The 13,455-nt window shown below is 37.1% G+C and overlaps 1 pseudogene; it reads left to right on the plus strand.

The window, feature by feature from the left end:
• The first annotated feature begins 3,661 nt into the window (after nt 1-3,661).
• Nucleotides 3,662-13,202, plus strand: LOC136279735 (E3 ubiquitin-protein ligase rfwd3.L-like; annotated as a pseudogene).
• Nucleotides 13,203-13,455: the final 253 nt, after the last annotated feature.

Here is a 13,455-nt window from a genome sequence, read left to right on the forward strand (position 1 = left end):
GTATTAAATAATATAGTATTTACAAACGAAAGATTGTTTAGGTGGGGATTGTCGGATTCGCCTTTATGTACTTTTTGTAGAGTGGTTGAATCCTTCGAACATATATTTTTCTACTGCAATGTTACAAAGGCCTTCTGGGAAGCTTTCTGTTCTTGGCTTGGTGAATGTCAATTTAACTTTCAAACATTTTCAATAATGGATATATTTTTTGGAGTTTTCAATGCGGAAGAGGACTTGATTATTCAAATCATCTAATACTGACAGCTAAATTTTATATATACAAGTGTAAATTGAATTCTAAGAATCCCTTCATACGAGTTTATAAGGCCAAGATCGGGGAGATATACCAGGTAGAAATGAAGATAGCAGCAAAGCGGAATAAATTAGCAAAACATTTTCAGAAATGGGATAAGCTTTTGCCACATATCGGTTTGTGGGATGGGTGTCGTCCAAACAATGCAGAGTAGCAGAAGAAGAAGAAGTCAAATTTTATTGTAAAGCATACAATTTCGCTATATACTATTTGTAAGATACTGTAAGTAACTTACCGTAACATATTAAAATTAGTGTAATATGTGGTAAAATAATGTAAATGTAGAGTATTGTGTAGGTAGTGTAAGTAATCGAGAGTAAGTCATCTTCTGTAATCAAGTTTTTTGTAAACTATACTTTGTTAGTAGTGTGTTCTCAGTAAATTATTGTAAGTGACGTATTGTAACCGAGTCCTGTAGTGTATTCTAAGTAGAATAAAGTTTTGTAAAATGCCAAAAAAAAAAGAAAGAAAGAAATTTCAAAAAAAAAAAAAAAAATCTTGTGCGGTAAACAAAATCCGAAACACTTTTGCAGCGCATTTTGCAACGTCTTTCAATGGATTTAAACCCCTAGCCTTTGAGAGTACATGTTAATGCAGATATATGTCATACAGCACTAGCGGTTGTGCCTGTTTGTTAGGAGATATTTATGTATTGCTTTCCTTTATCTCCGAAGCATTTTCATCTTTAAGCAAGTTGTAACTTCTACATTTCTTTGTGTGGCCTGCATAATTATCGAACCCTGTTTGTGTTTGCTTCCATTGAAAATACTAAAAGATAGTTTTGCAATCTGGAATCGGGATCTTTTGAGCTATATTCAAAATTAAAAAAAATTGTCCTTCTGATCTTTGAATGTATTTCCACTGCTGTGAAAACCGTGACACAAATTCTTCAATTGTTGTTTCTTTGCAGGGTTTCTCAAAGGAAGCAGCAAGAGGGGTTGGCGTGGATTCCCATATAGAAATAAGGGTCAGTTATAGGATCATGTATAAAATTCTTTATATCAAACCAACAAAATTGCACATCACATTACAAACCCACATCAACGAATTCTCTTTCTTTGACATGTGTTTCGAATTCATGCAAAGGTTCAGACAGGTCAGTGTCTTCTATGGGCTCAGCGCTGGCTCTCGAACTGGCTTCCCCACAATCTTTCAATAGATGAGAAAAAAGGTGCTTTGAGAGAATCGATAAAGCTTTAGTTATTTAATATTCGTAAGGTTTCTATGTAAATCAATTTTTTACTTACTCTCATGACCTCTAACTTTTGAAGAGCTTAACTTCTCCTCGGTTTTTTGTCGAGTGTGGTCGCGATCGGCCACTTCCGAATCCTCGCCGTCTGCCGACTGTATGGGTCTCTTTTTTACTTCAGAATCATTTGCTTCCAGTAGGGCCTGAATCATCGGTATAGCACTAGGAAGAAGTTGTTTTTTTTTTCTTGAGGCCCATTTCAACCATGTAGCTTTTCTCATCGCAATCGGGAAAAAATGACTGCTACAAACAACAAAATGTTCGAACGGCTCGATGAAATGGGCTCCTTTCACTTGAACAAATTAACCCTTTGTTGTTTCAAATTTGCTTCATTTGGAAATCTTTGCATTGTATGCCCAGTTTTGTTTGAATCAGTACAAAACTGGACGACACAACGCTTTACCATTATGAAAAAAATCGAATATATTGAAGCAAATTGTAAGTAAAACAATCTTGACGAGACCGGTAATCAACGGCTGTGGAGAAGACTTATACGTATCTCACGCGAGTGTAAAACGAAACTTTGGAGGTCACAGAAAAGATTGCGCCATTCAAGATAGCGCTTGTCTCGAGTTTGGAAGAGCTTTGACAGAGTGAAAATGGACTTTTGAGAAAAGACGAATGGTGCTTTTGGTATACTTGATATATTTTACTAAACGTGAAAAGAAAATGTACGGTTTTTTGCTTTATATGCCCTGAGAGCGAGGAAAGGTTAACTTGGTGAAAACCAAGTCTTCCTGGCGAATTTTACAAATACAAATACAAGCTAAGTGCCTAGAACAGGCTATTGTATCAGTCGTTTTATTATCTCAATCTGACAAAATATCCTTAGGCTTCAAGTTGTGGAGAGTGACAATGAAAAATTTCTTGGGTAGTAGATACATCACGAACATAGCCGATGAGAGAGTTCTTTAGCCGGTGAATTGATGAAAAACGAGCAAATTTCAGATCATGAGATAGGTTTGGCTCATGCGGTGTTAACTCGATACTGGCAAAAAGTAGTTAACTTGCTTTATGTTGTACTGGTTAGAATTCATTTTTAAAATCGTTGATATGTACTCACAAGATTAATTTCATGACATAGCCATTCCAAGAAAAAAATTGAAAGGGCTAGGGTTAACATTTGAAAAGGGATCTTTGAGGAAATCTCTTTAGCGGCCAAGCTATAATCTACTTTAACTAATCACTCAAACTGTTTGTTCTTCTTAGTTCGCATCTTCTTTGTTTGCTGTTTCTCTGATGTAGTCGATGTCGTTTTGCTCGACGATCGTGGCTGGCTGTTCTTTTTCTTTCTCTTAAAACGTGACGGACGCGAAGCCGAGCTCGTTTCAGGTTCATCTTCACCAGCATTTTCGGAACTGCTGCTTTTCGAAGTATTTTCAAAATCTTCACAAAAATCTGCACTCGAACTATCGCAAGAATCCTTGCATCTCTCTGCCATTTTCCTTTCGATATATTATCGAGTGAATTAGAAATTCATCAGGCGCTAGTTTTGATTGGTCAATGGGCTCTCGTCCAGGAGGAGTCCTAACTCGTGGTAATTTCAAACTTAAAATAGTCTTGTATGTGAAAACGCCGTGACAAAAATACAGGGCAGTTGAACGCTCCAAGTAATGGGCTCCTGGTTCTACCAACAGAGCTGTGACGCCACAAGTTAGGAGTGGGGCGAATTTAAAGGGGTTCTTTGTTCCCTTAAAGAGATCTGGTCGTATTCTGGAAACATGAAATAAGTCATAATGTGACCTACAGACAAAACAACGAGAGACGAATTCATATTTGGTCCTGATAACGCCCAGATAAGCGAGCAGATCTTGAAGAATGCCCCTGTGACTGATTTTGTGGGAAGACCTTCACAAGGGTGCTCCAGATTTCCTACAGCCGAGGAGAAGGAAAAGCCACCATTTTATAGCTTGATTCTCAATTGAAAGATAGAGGTTCAAATTTAAAATGTATTAATTTATATTGAAATTCATCTTGTGAAAGTTTCATAGAAAGTCACATCGTCGCGGAAGGGGACTAAGCCTTGCTGGACCCAGACCCAACAACATTCTTGGAGTTGCTCGGATCAGTTAAGTTGAAAATGGCGGGTATTGTGAATGTCAGTGATCACGACTAGGAACATTTGATTGGAATTATGTAACGATAAGAGTATTCCACACTTTTCAGAGGTGTAATGGCTTCAAATCCTGCTACTGATGACCTTGAAGTTTTTGAAGAATGATCGAAATGATCGCGAAAATGAGAACGTCGAGATCAAGAGATGGAAGTGCATGGAAGTGCATAGACACTGAAGGTGTGAAGGTGAACAAAAAAACGAACGCGTTCAGGAATCAAGTGAGAAAATAAAGCGCCAGATGCAGTCGTCGATTCAAAATGTGATGCCAGCGGTCGCTAGAAATGTACAAGTTCTTGGAGTGTTAGCAGTGAATTCCTCAGACGAGTTTCAAATGAAGTCCTCGAAAACAACCGCTAAAAACTGCAAAAGATAAAAATACTAGGTCACCGGTTAAATCACCCGAAAAAGATGATGATGCAAGTTTGCTGAGTCTGAGCTTTAACCAAATAGCAAAATTATAGCAGACATTTTGCTTAACAGGATAGTCATTGGCATGTTGTTGATCTCGCGAAAACGATCCCCTCCCTTCTTATCAATGTTGCTAGCTGACTATATCCATGTTCATAACTTAGATTAGAAAATCTGAATTCAGGACAAGGGGGGGGGGATGTTAGTCTGCGCTGCCGATCTGTGATGGCTATAGATTTTGGTAAAAAGCTGGTTTTTACATGAACTCTTTGAAAAAATTTCATTCATCCGACTGTAAACTATTTTTAAACTATTAATTTTTTAAATGCAGTAGCTTTTACCTTGGCTGGTCTGTCTTTTTCTGACATGATGGCTGACTCAACTGTATGTGACATCATATTTACTACTTAATGGTAATTTTTCTCTCTTGTCTTTTAGTCCCAAAGTTGTCCAATTTGTTTTGACACCATGGTCAAACTCAGGTTCTCACAGGCTATCATCTCTCACTTGTGGGCATCTCTTTGGAAGAAGGTAAATGTTTTGATGAGATGGAGTTCTTTTAACTGAAAGGCTCAAGTACTATCTGCTGTTGAGACATTGAGCTCTAGCTGAGTCTCCTCCTTTTGTGAATCTGGACTATATCTAAGAAAGTGGTGAAAATGGATTCTAATTGATCCCAAGTGAATGGTTTTAGGATTTTCATGATAAACTAAAAAATTTCTCATATATATATATTATGCATGCTCACTAGTTTTTCTAGTTTGAGCACTCTGGCATGGCTTAGATGATCCCACATGTTTGAGATCACTTGGGTGGCTATATGGTCTTACCTCCATCTTAGCATCAGCACTGCACTGATGAGGCCCAGAAGGCCGAAACAGTACTGTCTGCAGTTAGTTATATATTGAATTAGGACTCTGTAACAATTGCATGTTAAGGCCCCTGAGGAAGGCAAATGCCGAAATGCGTCGGGTCTTGAATAAAGCGTTGAAAACGGAAGCACATTCTCCATTGTGCAAATATATATATATATATATATATATATATATATTTTTTTTTTTTTTTTTTTTCCTGAAAGCTACATTGAAAGATGGTCAAAAGCCAAGGAGGAGGAAATGACAAATGTCCACAGTGCAATGCACCTGCAAGAAAAAGAGACATAAGAATAATATTTTTACACAAAAGCCATCAAGTTATCAATACAACAGAACATGACAGGGCACTGACAGATCTGGAGAGAGAGGCTTGTGTATTGCTGTAATACCAATTGGCGAGGTAAATGCTGGAGAAGACATAGGTGCATAGTGCATGACTGTGTATCTCAAAGTTTTAGGCTTGTCAGTATATTTTTGCATAATGCATGAATCGTATCCTTAATCTTAGGATAAATGATGATTTGATCTAGTACCCTTGTTCCAATAAATACCCCCTCTAATAAGTGCCTGCCCTCAAATCTGTTTTTGTTAGTGAGCATCCCTATTTCAATAAGTGTCCCTATTGCATATAAAAGTAACCTAATTCAAAAGAGCACTTCCTATCAAAGAAGAGCCCTGATTCTGATTTAGTGATCTGGTGGCAGTGCTGTGAGGACCCTGTTAGAATACATGACTTTGTACATTAAGATCAACCACAGTCACCTTCCTCTTATTGCACACTCAAAGCCTTATCGCAAAATAGTGGTCTTTTTCTCAGTCTGTTAACTTTTATCCATGTTGGTACTGTACTTTTGTTTCAAATCATGAACCCAAAAAGCAGGTCATGTTTTTGTACCTGGTGCTGCTTTTTATTCAGTTTGGTAAACTGAAGAAAATTGAAATGACAAATATGTTTCTTGAATAAGCCAATCAGTGTCAGAATGAAAAGTAAACTGCAGGCAACAATGGTAATTAGTTTGGTGTGGTACAAGGTTTGTTCATAAGTCCTGAACTTTATTGCAATTTGTGGTTTTGCAATTGACTTACTGGAATCAAAACAAAGTTTTCACCTGATCATATTGCTCTGCACCTTTGATTTCGACTCAGACTCTGTTGTAACTGAAAACCAGTGTTTAGTTGTTGATCATTTCCTCTACTCTTGTGACCTCAAATGTGTGATTCAGGGGTGATATAGTAAGGAGAAATTAAGTGCTAGTCACTCTTGAAGGTTAAAGGTACAGTCTTTTATTAAATCTTCAGGTCCAGCTCGTGCTCTCAGTGCAGCTCAGAATCTCAGGGGGCATCAAACAGCTGTAAGAACATTTGGGCAAAGCACCTCTAGTCAGAGGTTACTATCAAGGAAATCATATGTTCTACAAATGTCTTTTCAAGTTTCACAGGTAAAGCTTGAATTACACTTACATGTATGTGCCACTTCTACATGTGAATACAGTAATAGACTCGTTTTGAGTGTTAGCCCTTCATAAGAGCGATTGGAAAATTGTGGGTGTGTATAGGTTTATATGCAGAAAATGGAGCTACTTTATTGGTGGGAATATGGTGACAGAAACAAGAATAAATAGTTAAGTGAAAAGTGCTCATTGATACCATGGGGATTAAGAGTGCTAATATGAAAGATAAATTTTAGTTCTAGAGTTTTGTGGCTTTCCTAACTGCGTAGATGTAGGAAAAGGCCCTGAAAACTGCTATATGCTGCTTAGAATGATTAGGGAAATTTAAGTGTCTAGCGACTGGTTTGGATGCGTCTTTGTCATTTCTCTCTACATTGCAAGGGTGTTCTTGGAATTGGTCACCAAGTCATCTTCCTGTTTCACCAATGTATAACTTTTTTTCAATAAGTGCAAGTTATATACTGTATTTATTCGCCTATAAGCCGATCTTGGCTATAAGCCGAGACCCTAAACTTTTTCATATCAGCAGCTGTTGCATTGAAATAAAAAATAAAAACACAAAACATTCGGCTATAAGCCGAGACCTAATAATTGTAAAGTACTCCACGCGTGTCGTTAACTGAGATGAATTAACATAAACCGAAAACAACTCCTAGATCGCTAGAGATTACGGAATCAGTGAATCGATGGTGTGTCGCTGACGAAAAGATCAAAGATTAAAGTCAATGACCAACAAGATTTACATGTACCTACCTTTCGTGATCTCGGAAATTTGTGTTTGTTGATAATCGCTCGGCTTATAGTCGAATAAACATTGAATTTCGAATCTTGTTAAGCACCCATAAATTTTCTTTGGCGAAAATACTCGGCTGTAGCCGAACCCCCTACCTTGGCAAGAATTTACCTGTTCTCAGTTTAATTCGTTGGAAAAAATCGCTCGGCTTATAGGTGAATAAATACGGTAGTACATGACATTAGCAGAGGTGCACTTGAAGTCATCAGTGATCTTGATGGATCTCTTGGCCAGAACCTGAAAGATTGATGTAACTTTACTTTTCTGTCTGCTGCACCATCAGAGCTAAGAATTTGTATTATTTGGCCAATTTTTGACTTATTACTGTAGTAAGAATAATACTATCATTTCCTCTGACTTGTTTTCACTAGAATGGAGCAAGAGTGATTTCTTTTGATCAACACCATGCTGTACTAGTTGTGTCCAAGCCTTCACCAAACCAGCTCTTTCCTGGATTTGGTGTGGTAAAGGTATGTAAAAGACTCTGGGATTATTACTAACAGTATTTAATTTTATGCTATCTCATATTTTGCTGTATGGCCTGCTAATTCAAAGGCTTGTTTGAATTGAAATCTTCTCCTGTATGTTAACTCAGGTAAGGTAAGGTAAAGTAAATATCTTTTCTTAATAACCTCAATTCCTTAGTCTTTACTGTGATTTTTAGAATCTTGTTCTTTTCTCCTGGATTTATGATTTGTAAACTTCACTTGAGTTGATTAATTATGCTATGCAATCTTTTTACATTCAGTAGAAACTGTAAGACTTGAAATGAAAAGTCTATGCATTAAATCCAAGGTGACTTATAGCCAACGGTCTCACCGTCTCACCTTTCCAGAACATGTTTATGTACTTGTTTTATAAAATTTTTCTTTAATATGTTTGTGCAAATTTAGGTGAGCTCTTTAGATTCAAAGCATTGTGAGTTTGTGCGCATTCACCAGAAGGCCGTCCGTGATGTGGCATTTAACAACAGAGGTGATGGTTTATTGTTGACAGCAAGCATGGACAAGACTGTCAGGGTCACCAGTATGCTGAGCAATGCTGTTGTACAGACGTGAGTGGAGTAAAGAGTATTAAGAGAAAAAAGAATTAGTACTTAGTGCAATTTTTTATGTAACAAGTACATGTAGGTTCCATGCTGCCATGTGTCTGTCATGTAATAGATCACAGATCATGTCAAAATGTGATAAAAAAAAAAAGTGGCACATGAGGCTCAGCTGATTGTGTCACTGATGTTGTTTATCCATGACTTGAAAAGACCTACGGAAATAAAGAATCTATTTGTTTTATTTGATAAAAAGCAAAATGTCGTCAATGGTGATGTCATCTATGTGTCTGTCCTCCAATAGATCAATAGTAAGCACCAATAAATGTATGCATGATTCAACTCATCATATACAAAGTAATGTGTTTTAGTCAATGAGGACAAGGCCTGAATCAACTGCAGGTACATGTATCATGTATGGTCTGAGGCCAGCATTGTATTGAGTTTAATTTCACTGGTATAACATTTTTCCTCACCCAAAGTTCTCTTTGGTTTAAGTGTTAGCAAATTATTGTGTTTTGAATCATAGTTACAATACACCAGTTCCTGCTGGTCATGTGCTTGGAATGAAGATGACACCAATTACATCTACTGCGGGCTACAGAATGGCACTTGTCTTATTTTTGACATAAGAAACACTGAAACTTACCTGAAGAGTATTCAGAATACAACAGGGGGTTCCTGTCCTGTCATTGCCTTGGCTCATGTGTCATCAGACCCTCATGGTGCCCTGAGGTGAGATCATGTCAAAACACATTTGGTAGTTTCTCTTTTACCCTTTAACTCACATGGATGACCAAGACAGAATTTCTCCTCACAATAGCCATACAATATTAAGTGCACAGGTAATGAGAATAAGACAAATGTAAATTAGGGGATTATTAGTTGATCCAACACCAAATTCCAGAGCTAACACCATAGGAACTGTATGACAGACAGTAAGGAGAATTGCCATGAGATCTTGGAGTGAAGGGTTAAAAACTACTAACAGTGTAATTTTTTCAATAGATAGAAGTACATGTACTTTTCTTGAGTGAGTGTGAAAGGAAATTCAAGAAAGAGCTGCATTTTATTGCATCAAATTGACTCAAGGCAACAAAGAATTGATTATTGTTACTGCAGTAGTTGTTCATTAATGCTGTTGAGTGGGGTGTTGAGGTTGAGTTTGCAAGCAGGCCTCAATGTTGGCTCTGCAGAATAAGTGTTTCTCCACCTGTTGGAAGATTTTGAGAGAGATAGAGCAAGGTGTGCTAGGGGTGTGGCTGACTGAGTTGGCTCAAGGCCTTAAATTTATTTGTTTGCAAATAGGCACTTGTCTGAAGTGCGTATTGTGAGGACCTGCTTGTATTGTCAATGGAACACTTGTAGGAGAGAAAAAAATGTGTTTTTTGCCTTATGTTGTATAGTAATTGGTTGTAACATTTTGGAAGCTTTCTTTTTGTATCATCATCATTTGATAAAAAATAATAATAATTGGTGAATGTTAGACTACCTTGTGACAAAGGTTTTTTTTGACTTGTATGTACAGTAGAATGAACAAACAAACTACTTTCCAAGTCAAGTGAGAGCAATCTGCACATAATAATAACTTTAAAGTCAAAACTACTAGGAATGTCAGCTTTGAAACTCTTTACAGTGGCCAATGCACATGATCATCTCAGTTGGTAAAACCAAAATTATCTTGTTATACTCCCCCACTGATGCAGCACCACAGTTTTTTAGAAACTTACCTCCTTTATTATTAATAGTGATTAACTTGTAGCTGTTCCACACAGTTTTAATGTTATGGGCATCAAACACTGTATTAGGTGAATGCCAAATGAAAGACAAATTCCCTGAAGCAATTGCATCCACATGAAAAGAAAAAAAAAAACACATGTATGCATGCAGGAGAGAAAGAATCAAAATACATATTTGTTTCAAAACTTTTGCATGATTGATTTTTTTTTCCAATTTACAGAATTCTGGGGCATTAGTAGTTGCAAACCATGCATATAAACTAATAGAAGGGAAATGCATAATTACTTAAAGAGAGGGGTTGAATGGACACTTCAATTTACTTGGGGATACTCTTTTGCCATTTTTTTTTTTTTTTTTGCAGACCTGGAGGAATTCTTGTTTGCAAACTTGAAGGAGCTTCTTTCTGGGAAAAACACCTGGAGCTGATTTTGTCCCCCATTGCCTAACTCTTCCTGAAGGTACTTGACTGTATTAGAGAAAATGACAGATCTGTAAGGGGAAAACTGTCATGTTATTTTCTTAATCGTCTTTACTTAGGGAAAAAGTTGAATGTGAATTTCTGAAATTTTCTTGTGGGGGGGGGGGGGGGGGGGTTATTATCAGCACAGTTACACTGTATCACTTTGTGAGTTGACCATATTCTAACAAAAACCAATCCCAGGATGAAAATGCCATCACCTTTGTGAAGGATATGTGTTGTACAGTGTTCACATGTGTGGGCAGTTAAAACTTGTTTTAAAAATGATGCTTGGTTTTGGCCCTTAATTCCTGTAGGTGGTTAACATGTACATGGTGTGAGTTCTCTTTACAACAAACACATCAAGCCAGACTTATTTGCACTTAGTTTATAACACACTTGTACCCGTACCATAACACACTTGTACCCGTACCATAACACATTATCATGAGTTAAATTCCTTTTTGTCTCATACTGTTTAGGGTCTTGCACCAGTTTATCCTTTGAGCCATCAACTCGTCATTGTTTGTTTTCTCTTCGCCCCTCCAAGAAATTCCCTCAAACAAGACATTTGGTAGGATTTTCTTATCTTGTGCAGTTCATTTTTCAAATGAATGTGTACCACATGTTAATTTTTTACGCAATCTCAAGGTTAAACTGATGTAATTATGTTTAATCTGAGCTGGATAAAAGTTTAGCCAGTGAGATAAAAAGAGTCTTTGTTGGTGAAGTGTCTCAAAACTGTTGAGGAAAATGCAAGAAACTCTTTAGGTGGCCAATTTACAATAAGATCTCAGTTGTTAAAACCAAATTATCTTGTAATACACCCCCACCCCCCACCCCCACCCCACTCCACATTTTTTTTGCAGGGAAATTAAAATTTTATGTATGTATTTAATCATGCTGTACATGTATGTAACAGTTTTACTAATTAAAAATACAGTTTACTGTAAATGTACTAGGCTTGATCTGAAAGCCTTTGCCTCCTAGAAGTGACTATCATGAATTATCATATAATTTCAATGAATCTAGCTGGAAGGAATGACATACAGTAGGATGGTGTTGCATGTGTCTTGATATGAAACCAGATTCTCATTAGCAAGTCACAAGGGGATTTTGTGATTTAGGTTAAGTTAACAACTGTATACAATTGGAATAATTATTGTTAATATTATATACACTGTATGGTACAACACACATAGGTTTGTCAGTTGCAAGGTAAAGGTGTGGGTGTATCAATGGCCCGAGCTCAAGCAGAAAGAGCAGGGAATATGGAGGATGGTGAGGATGGTATGTACATTGTGGTTGTGTGGGAAACATGAATACTTACTGGTACTGGTAGTTATTGATAATAAACATCATTGTTTAAGGGCGTTCAGGAAAGGGGTGTCTGATAAAACAAAGAATTGACTTGGTTTGGTTTTAAGTAGTGTTGCAGCTGTTGGTGTGGAATCAAACGAGTTGATGGTATGGATTGAAAGAGTACAGATATGAAAAGAGGAATGTTACTCACCATTGCTCTCATACTCTGCCATTCAATTTTGTTTGTATTCTTGTACTATATGCTGGTACAACTAACCAGCAGTGCAGGCTGAATGATCCTGTACATGTATTTGGCTTGGCAATAATTACAAACTCTTGTGTTCTACAATCATGTTATTTTCAGATGCCAGCCTCTGTACCTGTCAAGCTGTCAATCAATGTGTTGGCGGCCCAAACACAAAAGCTTCTCAGCAAATCCAGGTTATTCACTTGTCCTGATGATTGCAACACTCTGATGGTGGCAGCTGGTGATGAGAGCCTCTCATCGGTGAGTTTTCCTCAAGCTTTGGTGTATAGCAGTTTGATTATGTTCCTGTGCAGTAAATGATATCTGCAGTGTTGCACTTGAAGCTTGAACACATCAGGGGTAGCCAAGAGTGATGATAAATTTAACCCTTCACATTTAAGATCTCAAGAATTACCCTCTTTCCCCACATGTATCAACAGCTTCTTACAATGAAGGTCTTTATTGTTTGATATCAGAAGCTTGATAGTTTTTTTTTTTTAAATTCTGATTACCTGCTTGCTGTCTTGGTAATTTAAGTATTTTTTGGCCACTTCTGAAAGTGAAAGGGCTACATGTATGCTAAGAAAAGTCTTGAAAAAACTACATGTGTAACCAAAATTATTTACTATATCTTCATGCAAAAATGTTCTAAAATATGTAAGAATTTGTTTCATTATGCTAAGAGAACAGAAGTATGTACATGTCATGATCTTAACGGCGGCATACCTCTCAGCCATAAGATTAAACATTCTATGCAAAAGAAAGACATTCTCAAGCAGGTACATGTACCCAGCATTGAGAAAATGTCTACCTTTTGTGGTTATGTGGATGAACACCAACTTAGTGTGCAAAATGTTTACTTTTTTTTTTTTTCCTAGACTTTGATATGGAATGGCAGCAATGGAAACCAGCTGCAGAAACTACCCAACCAAGGAAAAGAGATATTAGATGTTCTTCCCTTTGCTGGCAATGGAAATGACTATCTGGCTACAATTGATGAGCAGAAATTAAGTGTTTACAAATGGATGAATGTATAAAAATTATCGATGAATTCTGAATCACTCAAAGAACCCTTTTTTTTTGTACCAATGTGTTGTAAGATCTGTGTCTACAATTGTACATTAAAGGCTATGGGAAGAAGAAAGCAAACAAGTTCTGTGGAATCTGCAGCTTAATTCTTTTGTGTCCTTTGGGGAGGAGAATGCTAATCTGTCTAATCTGTAGAGCTGAAGGTACTCTTTCAAGCACACCACCAAATATTTCTAAGGGAATGAGAAGATGATTGAAGTCTGTCAGTGGGACAAACTGCTGTTGTATTGATGTTCAGAACAGGACTGCTGGAATGGTGGAAAGTGCTAAGAAAACAACAGCTCAGTGCTGGTCCATAAAGATGATGGAACAGATTATCCAAATTTTATGAATATCTGTAATGTATAAACTGTGAATAAGTTGTTCAAGT

The sequence above is a fragment of the Pocillopora verrucosa genome, chromosome 3, assembly GCF_036669915.1.
Source record: "Pocillopora verrucosa isolate sample1 chromosome 3, ASM3666991v2, whole genome shotgun sequence".
Lineage (NCBI taxonomy): Eukaryota > Metazoa > Cnidaria > Anthozoa > Scleractinia > Pocilloporidae > Pocillopora > Pocillopora verrucosa.